The 9,354-nt window shown below is 51.3% G+C and overlaps 3 non-coding genes across 3 annotated transcripts; 1 reads left to right on the top strand and 2 right to left on the bottom strand.

Annotated features, from left to right (window-relative positions):
• Window positions 1-504: 504 nt before the first annotated feature.
• On the bottom strand, window positions 505-577 carry TRNAR-CCU. The gene has a single exon. It is a non-coding gene; the product is annotated as a tRNA-Arg (tRNA).
• Window positions 578-2,744: 2,167 nt separating this feature from the next.
• Window positions 2,745-2,826, bottom strand: TRNAS-CGA. Its single transcript has one exon. It is a non-coding gene; the product is annotated as a tRNA-Ser (tRNA).
• Window positions 2,827-5,833: 3,007 nt separating this feature from the next.
• Window positions 5,834-5,907, top strand: TRNAT-CGU. Its single transcript has one exon. It is a non-coding gene; the product is annotated as a tRNA-Thr (tRNA).
• Window positions 5,908-9,354: the final 3,447 nt, after the last annotated feature.

Genomic DNA, 9,354 nt, shown 5'->3' with positions numbered 1-9,354 from the left:
GCAGGAGGAATGGTACCTTCATAGCCCACCCAATATTCCATATCATAGTTAAGGAAAATATTTCTCAATGACCTCTCAGTAAAAGATCAGAAGCAGCCAGTGTCTGCATCAGTCTACGAGCATTGGTATTTTCTTGAAATTTGTCAGACCAACCTAACTAACACCTAACACACATTTGAAGTTCTTCTTTTCACACTGTTGCTCATTCTCAGGTTCTGCTTTGTCTCCAGACAGATCCATTCTCTTTCAGGACAGCCTTGCTCTTTCTGTCTGTTTCACTCGCTGAGGTGTCAGAGTAAACACTCCCCTTCCTTCTATTCTCAGACAAACACTAGTATTAACTGTTTGCTACTGATGGGTCTAGAAAGCATTTGTCAAGTGGAAGATACCGTTTCTGGGGGATTGCTCCCAAGATCCAGTACTTTGGGTTCAAACGTCACCCAGCTTCCTTGGTGAAAATAGCACCAAGGCTTTGTTGCAATATACAAGAAGAAAGGAGTTTTTCACCCCAAATGGGACTTGAACCCACAATCTCTGGCTTAGGAAGCCAACGCCTTATCCATTAGGCCACTGGGGCCCTGAAAACCAGTGGAAAGAGGGATGGAAATTCCCTCTCAGGATTGCACATTCCTCACATTCAATCAGAAGTCAAATACACCAATTAATGGCCTTACAGAAACATCTGCATCCCCTGGCAGCGAGGCAACTGGGCAGGTCGCTGACAGAGCTGAGCACCACCTTTCTGCCAGCCATCTTTAGAGAAGAACCCCACCCTAGAGTCACCCCTCCCTCCTTCAGCACCTCCACGGCTGTGGCTCTGAGCGGCAGTAGGATGATTAGGGGGCGAATCCGGGGCTGGAAGGGGGGTAAGGTCGGCCTGTAAGGAGGAACCAGGTGGGGCAGACCCAGGGGGAGGCTGTGGGCTGCTGGTTGGTTGTTGGGATCCGAGCTCTAGATCAAAGCTGCACAGCGACCTGACACCCAGGGTTATAAGGCCGAAATAGTGACCCCCTTACTGGCCTTGGTGACCCCCAAACCCTTGTTACTAAGGGCATTGAGGAGCCTCTGTCCCTTAATAACTTCTGGGAGCTCCCCAGCAGGCTGCGGGCGTCAGCCGCCTCCTGCCTCACAGGTTAGACTCTTGGTGCTGTGCCAGCCGCCCCCTCGCTTGCAGGCCCAGTGTGAGAAGAAGGAGGCCCGGTGCTGGCAGAAGAGGGTTTTGATTGATCGATCTCTGTGTGATGGGCACAGGACGCTTCCACTCAGTAGCACAGCTGGGGGGGGAGCAAGGGGAGCAGCTAAGGGCATTGGGTTCCTCCGGTGGGGGTGTGGAGCAGCCGTTCGTTTTCCTGTTCGCACTCCTCTGCGGTGTGAAAATTGGGGCGGGGAGGCAGAAGCCCCACTTCCCTCCCGAAATGATACCCAGTGGGGGAAGCCAGGACAACAGGGTGGGGCGGCAAGTGGTGGCCAGACTCTCACCACCAGGGTCTAATCTAGCTCAGGGTCCAGCTCAACTTCCTCCCCGCACCACTGGCCCCCAGTCCCCTTCCACCACCAGGTCAGCCCGGGCACTAGGGCAGGAACAGGGTGAGGCAGCAAGTCAGGCTGAGCAAGGCAGGCAAAAGCGAGTTTTGTCTTCATGGGCCACTCACAATGACGTCCTTTTTGTGTGCAACTGCTGCAAAAACATCCTGAACAGAGAAGCAACAGGCCAAAACACTGCCACACAGCTGCCAAAGTAGCTCAGTTGGGAGAGTGTTGGACTGAAGATCTGAAGGCCCCTGTTTCAATCCCAGGCTTTGGCAGGCCCTTTGATCCTTCTTTGTGCAGGGGGGGCTTGTTTTCTAGGAGGGTGGCAGCAGCACCTTTATCTGGGGCAGGTACCTGATTTTGAGCTCCCCAGCAGGACAACAGAGAGCATGGGCTTCTCCCCCTAGTTGGCCCACCTGACCTATAAGGATGGGAGATGGGAGCTGTCTTTCCCACATGACTTATTTGTCGACCCAAAATGGCGGGAACAGAGTGAGGCAGGACGGCCCTCGGAGATGGTGCCAGAGGGGGCAGGGACTTGGGAGGGAAGCTCCTCTGCAAAGCTGAGTGACGACAGTACTGGGGAAGGGGCATCTGGCACGTGGAATGTGGCAGGGATTCAGAGGCCCAAGAGGAGGCACTTGATGTTAAGGTGTGAAAGGAAAGATCCATGGTAGGAACTGGCTCCCTTCCTCTGGACCACACAGTGTTTGGTGTTGGGGCGGATTTTAATTGTCTCAGCCGGCCTGAGAACTGCTGGTCCCGTTTTCTCAACTGTGAGAGGAAACGTTTTTACAATGAGCACTACCTGGCGCAGGTCTGTAGCGAGGTTGGCTTAGAGGACTTGTTTCTCCATAGCAGAACCAGTGGAGGGTGGGCGGTAGCCTCCTAGTCCTAGTCCTAGACCCGAGCTCACAGCAGCTGCAGAGGGGATACACCTTTCTGCAGGGACAGGCCAGGAGTCGCACTGACCGGATTTACGTGAAGGAGAGCACGTCGACATGGCTAATCTATGGGGCACCAGGTGAGTGGCAGAGGTTTCAGGTGCTGAGAGTTTGCCTGACCCCTCAGGGACACAGTGTGAGGGGGTGTCCCAGGGATCTCTGTGAAAGGAGCAGAACAGGATTTACTTGGGGTGGGGAGAGAATTGAGAGTGGCTCAGGGGGTTGGACAGAGGTATTCCCCGGGTGAGAGACTGGCTAAAACACAGGCCTTGCTGTGAGCAGGATTTGAACCTGTGCAGGGGAACCCTATTGGATTTCGACTCCAACACCTTAACCACTCGGCCATCACAGCTGTGAGGACAAAACTTCCCCAATGCCAGAGAAACTGGTAAAGAATCACAATGCCCAGCCATGAAGTCATCTGAACTACAGAATTCCCACCGCAAACCTGGCTCCCAAAGCACAGGGGGGGATTGGGGGTTTGTTCTCTTTGCTTAGCCATGTGCAGTCGCACAGAGAGCGCGTTTAAAGTCTCCTCCCACAGAGCGGGAAGGGGAAATGACTCTCAACTTGAAGCCTGAGGTGAATGAGGATGTCTGGACCAAGGGGCCAGGGACTGGCCTTTGCTAGAGAAAACACTGTCAAGTTTTAACCAATTAGGACAAGTCAGCAAATAAGAACAACCTCAGGTGTCAGTAACTGCTGCAGCAAAGGTAGCAAAATCCTACAGGGAGCAGTTTCTGGCACTACACCTGTGCAGCTCTGCTCCCTGGCTCTTCTCGGGCTCCTGCTCTCTCCTTAGCTCTGCCCCACTCTGGCCCAGGCAGTTCCAGCTCCCACGGAAGATGGGACCCCCTGGCCTGGTGACTCCCTCATTACACTGCCTGGCCTGTCAGTGCGGCTAACTTGGAGCTTTGGCCTCTCCCCATTGCCCCTGGGGACTGTCAGTCTCAGGGTCCTGATTTCCCATTGGCCCTTGCCCCTTCTATTGGTGCTGGGAACTAGCCAACCAACCCCCCCCCCCCGACACACACACTAAGTTTTAGTAAAGGGCCAAGAGCCCCCTTACACAAGCCAGCCCCATGAGGGTCACCGATGTACAGAGAAGGCAGCCTGAGCTGGTCCCATGGTGTAACGGGCAGCCCTCTGGACTCTAAGTCCTGCAATCTGAGTTCAAATCTCAGTGAGACCTTGTGTTGGCTTGTGGTGAAGCCCTGGAGCTCACAGTGCTCAACTTCCCTGTCTCCAGCTGTGCAAGAGCCAGTCTCCCCCCTCCTGCTGGGTGACTTACACCTTGTAGAGCCAGGTCTTTGGCTGGGAAGGCCACAAAGGGTTGGGGCTGTGGAACTTGCTACCTTGATGGTTGGGCTTCACCTGCTGCCCACAAGTTTGGCCCTGGTGCTTCCTGCCACACTTTTCCTCTGGCCCACATGGCGCTTGAAGAAAGGAGGGTCAGGGCTGGGATTGATAGTCAGGGCTTGGCAGGAGGGAGGAAGAGCCCCAGGCTGGATCCTGTCACATGGTCCCTCCTCTGGGCACTGTTCTCTATTTGGTTGTCATGGTTTTTGTTGCTATGGCAACTGAGTTAGTTTATTAGGGGATAGCCCAGCCTGTTTCGGCCGGTTGGGTGAGCTGTGTGTCTGTAAATAAAATGGTGGTTTTGTTAGCTGTCTGCTGTCTGGCCTCAAGTGATTTCTTCCTAAACCGGCTGCCCCCAAGGATATAACAGTAGACATCTTGGCTCAGGCTCAATACCGGGCTCTGGGAGCCCTCAAGGTAGGGAGGGAGTTTAGCCAGCAAAAAAGGTAAAATGGCAGTGGAGTGTTACCCTGGACTCGACGGCATTTCTCCATTGGTCTGTCTGCTTTGGGGCAGGGACAATAACACATCCTGCTGCTTTTGTTATTTCAAAGGGCGGTTTAGGATTTTCATTCTCACACACGGTGCACGAAGCAGGACTCAACCCTCAGTGCAAACTAAATGAGCTGCTCACAGATTCTGGCAGCCACAATGAGCCATTTGGTGTAAGAGCCCAGACCTGCCCCTGTCCCAGAGAGAGGGGGGTCATCTGTGACAGGCTGGACCACTGACCTATCAGCTCTTAACTCCCAAACTTTCAGTAATTCTGTTATCAGTGCCTGTGAGTGTAATTTAAACCATAAAAACAGCTATACTGGGCTGGACCAAAGGCCCACCCAACGCTCTGTTTTGTTTTCTGACAGTAGCTAATACCAGGTACCCCAAGAGTTACTCAACAAGGCACCACTGGTAGTTGAACCTAGGATCTCCTATTTATAAGGCAGGTGCTTTAAGCCAGTTAAGCCATGGTGCCTGCTTATAACTGAGGCTTTGGCTACACTTGCATTTCAAAGCGCTGCCGCGGCAGCGCTTTGAAGCGCTAAGTGTAGTCAAAGCGCCAGCGCTGGGAGAAAACTCTCCCAGCGCTGTCCGTACTCCACCTCCCTGTGGGGAATAACGGACAGCGCTGGGAGCGCGGCTCCCAGCGCTGGGGCTTTGACCACACTGGCGCTTTGTAGCGCCGCAATTTGCAGCGCTGCAGAGGGTGTGTTTTCACACCCCGCTGCAGCGCTGCAAATTTGTAAGTGTAGCCAAGCCCTAGGACACAGTGTCTGCCCACACCTGACTCCCTGCCAGCCCCACCGGGGCCTGACACACTTTGCATGTGTTTGGATACTGCAAAGCAGAGGAGCAAGTGACGTTTTCCTTGCAAGCTGTGTGTGTGTGTGAATCTTTGGCCAGGTCTGCACTAATTCTTTCAGCAGAATTATATTGCTCAGGTGTGTGAAAAACAGACAATGCTCCCTCGTTCGGCAGCTTGTGGCTGGTGCACACACTGCAATGCCACGTCTGGCGACAAAACTGCCCTGTTTTGGTGACAAAATAAAAAACACCTCGACGAGAGGCCTAGAGCTTTTTGCAGCAAACTTCAAGTGATAAATTGTCAGTGTAAATGCTGCTGGTCATTATATCACCATGACTGGTCTCCACCAGTATCCCACCATGCCTGCTGTGAACTCGCCTGCCCTGTATTTCTGCTACAGAGGCTGGGTCCCTCCCCTTTCAGTGTCCCCCTGCTCCAAGGGAAAGTTCTGACAGCTGAGCTGCTATCTACACCGGGATTAGGTTTATAGAACTGCATTGCCAGCCTAAGTAATGTAATTACACCAACCTAATTTTGTAGTGTAGACCTGTCCAAAGAATCACACACACACCTTGGGAGCAAAACGTCACCTGCTCCTCTGCTTTACAGAATCCAAACACGAGCAACACTTGTCAGGGCTCAGTGGGGATCGGCAGAGAGTCAGGTGTGGGCAAACATGATGTTTTAAGTAACAGCAGGTACCATGGCTTAGCTGGTTAAAGCACCTGTTTCGTAAACAGAAGATCCTGGGTTCAACTCCCAGTGGTACCTTTGGGAGTGGCTTTTGGGGCACCTGGTATTGGCTACTGTCAGAAAACAAGTTTCAGAGCTAGATGGACTCCTACGCTGCCTCTTTCTCCAAGACACTGCTCTCTGCCCCCTCCCCACCCTTACGGTCATTACAAAGTGGCAAGGCAGAGCTCTCCCATTTTTAAAAGCCCTGGGGTGTTGTTCCCCCCTGTTCAGGCACCCCTGGGGCCCTGCACTTCACACAGCTCTCCCTGATTTCAGCTGTTAGTGAGGGAGCCTCACTGCTAGCGCAGACTGGGCAGTTTCTTGCATGAGAGACACTGTCCCAAAGCAGGACTAATGCTTAGAGCTGGTTCTCAGTGATTTCAGCTCTGTTGGGCTGCAGCAAGACTCTCCATTGAGTCTTAACCAGCTCTGTTATTACACAGGGAAGAACAAAAGGGTCAAATGGTGCCGGGAACCCTTAAGAAGAATCCACCCCACCAAGTACCAACACTTGTCACTACCTGCTGTCAGCTGCACTGAGAATGTTTTGGGGTCATGCCTTGGCTTTATCAGCCTAGGGGGTCTCAGAGACTTACAATTAACAGGTGCTCCAGTGGCACAATTGGTTAGCGCACAGTACTTATAGGGCAGTGCTGAGAGGAACTATGCTGAGATTGTGAGTTCAAGCCTCCCCTAGAGCACTGGTTTTCATTAGCCAAATGGCATGACCCCCTTGTTTGGCCCTGTGGAATGTAGAATTCCAGCCCTGAGGAGGGGAGGAGTTAAAAATGCTGCTTCACTTATTACCTCCTCTCCAGAGCACAGGTTAGAATCTACAATCCTTTCTCCCCCCGCAGCCCCTGTGCCGGGATCCCTCAAGCAGAGCCTGGAGTCCTGCCCATGGCGTCTGTACTATTGACACAGACTAAGTGACAGGGACAAAACACTCAAATCCCGCCTGGTGCGGGGAGCCAGGTTTGCTCTTCAAATTCTGTCGTTGGTACATTTCCAGGCCTGGGAATGTCCCACAACAGCATTTAATGGGAAGCTGCCTGCAGAACAGTGACACTGCACAGAGCTCCTGTGGAGGAGGGGTAGGAATTAGTAACATTTTGAGGATCGTTTGGGAAATGAGCCTTTGCTGACAAGGTTTGTCTCTGTTCATATTTCACCTTCAGGTGTTATGTTGAGGGATCTTTACTATATTTTTGGGAGGTTAATAACTATCTCCTCAACTTTATTTACTCAACTTGAAAATTGGTGTCACTTGATTTCTGCCTCTCCCTGTGAAACTACAACTGACACGTGTGGCTTTCTACAGGGGGTCATGATGTTAAAGTTGGGGAATTCAGTCTCTGTACTTCTGGGCGGGGGGGTTGCTTTTTTACAGCTGCCTCACTGCCAGGCACACCAGGCTGTTAGCTGCACCCACTGTCCTTGCCAGGGGCCCCTGCTGACCCCTGGGTGGCTGCACTGCCGTGCTGGGGTGACACTGCAGGTGGAGAAGCTGCTGTGGAGCAATGTAGAGCAGGTGCAGGAAGGAGACGGGGTCACTATTCACATTCTGAACTGCACAATTTTCCAAATTTGGGAAAAGATTCATAGATTCATAGACTTAAGGTCAGAAGGGACCATTATGATCATCTAGTCTGACCTCCTGCACAATGCAGGCCACAGAATCTCACCCATCCACTCCTGTAACAAACCCCTAACCTATGTCTGAGTTATTGAAGTCCTCAAATGGTGGCTTAAAGACCTCAAGGTGCAGGGAATCCTCCAGCAAGTGACCTGTGCCCCACGCTGCAGAGGAAGGCGAATGTCCGAGAACAAGTCTAAGGGGAAGGTGAATGCAGAGCAATGGCATTGGAGATGCCCAGACCTCCAATGGGGGCAGCGTGGAAATTAATAATGGGAAGATCATTTGCGAAATTAGTCGTCACCGACAAGATTTGTCTCCGTTCCTATTTCACGCTGTGGTGTTAGTTAGAGGAATCAGGACAGATTTTACTATATTAATTAAACACTTAATTTTATTTAACCAAGCTAAAAACTTAGTGTCACTTATTTTTTCTCTGTCCTAGCAAGAATAAATTGAATTTTGTGACTTTCTGGAAAGTGCAGCGAGATTAAATGTGGGGAATTCAGTCTGTGTGTTTGTGAGCTGATGTTTTCCTCTCACAGGTCAGTGCCTGCATTGAAATACCAAGAGGGATCTAAGGGCTGGTGTACGCTGGGCACTGAACTGACAAAGCGATGTCTCCCAGGGTGTGACCCCCCCCCACAAACCCATATAGTTAAGGTGACCTAAGCCTGGGTTAGATCATGCTAAAGAAAAGGAACAATTGTTCTGTCCATGCAGCTATTACAGGGATGGGAAAATCCCTCCAGTCACTGTCTACTCCAAAGTGCTATAGCAGTGCCACAGCAGCATTCTAAGTGTCAACAGAGTGAAACTAGATTTATCTCCAGTTCGCACTGTGGATGCTCAGGCACTAAGACTACAATAATAACAACAGCAGCACAGCACTTGCGCAGGATTTGAACCCTCACAGGGAGACCCCAATAGATTTCTAGTCTATCGCCTTAACCACTCAACCACAACTACTTAACATGCATCCATTTCACTGCATGATGATTCTGTTCTCACTGAATTGTCACTTCAAATTGTTTGCCCAGACCAGCTTCCCCAGCACACTCACAGCTGCGCATCAGAGTAAGTGTGTCCTGGGCTGAACAGCGAGAATTCCTGCCCATTTCCCTTCCGGCTGGAGCAGGATGAGAGTGTGTTTGTGTGATCGACATTGCTGTAGATTGTTGTTCATTCCCCACTCTGACAATTCAGACAGTCCCTTTCCTAGTCAAATCTCCAGCACATCGTTCCAATAGCAGGGGGCAGGATTTCTCTGGGGCACTGAAATTTTTCAGAGGGCTGGCGCGTGAACTCAGCCTTGCATTTTATCCCTGATGTTTCCTGGACTAACAACAGCAGCAGAAAGAAAGAGCCGAGCCAATATCTCCCTGGCAGGGATGCAGGTGCCATGACCCCTCTGTCTGACCGTCGCCATTGCAGGAGAAAAAGGTTCACTGGCATCGAATGCCCTGGCTCAGACCAGACACACAGGGAGGTTTTGCTGTTTATGAATCTGTGCAAAGGAAATTTTGTCTCTGTGTGAAACTGAGGTCGGAAATGAAACGTCCACATGGTGGCCCAATGCTCTAGGGAATGTGGGTGAAGAACTCGGGCTGGGAAATGATTTAACAGGGGTTTGTTTCAATTTATTGCCCTGATTAAAACCTATGGCTAAAAGGCAGCCACTGTTGTTAGTACTTGTACCTGTGTAGGGACACCCCAGTGGGTGTCAAGTCCATTGTCTTCACCAGGGGCAGTCGATTATTTTAGCAAAGTACAAATTTCTTGGTCAAGGCCTAGGCTCCAGAGAAAACAATACACTGCTGATAAGAAGAAGTACGTCAAAAAATTTT

This window comes from Mauremys reevesii, linkage group 12 (genome assembly GCF_016161935.1).
Source record: "Mauremys reevesii isolate NIE-2019 linkage group 12, ASM1616193v1, whole genome shotgun sequence".
NCBI lineage: Eukaryota > Metazoa > Chordata > Testudines > Geoemydidae > Mauremys > Mauremys reevesii.
This window is presented reverse-complemented; position numbering and strand designations above follow the sequence as displayed.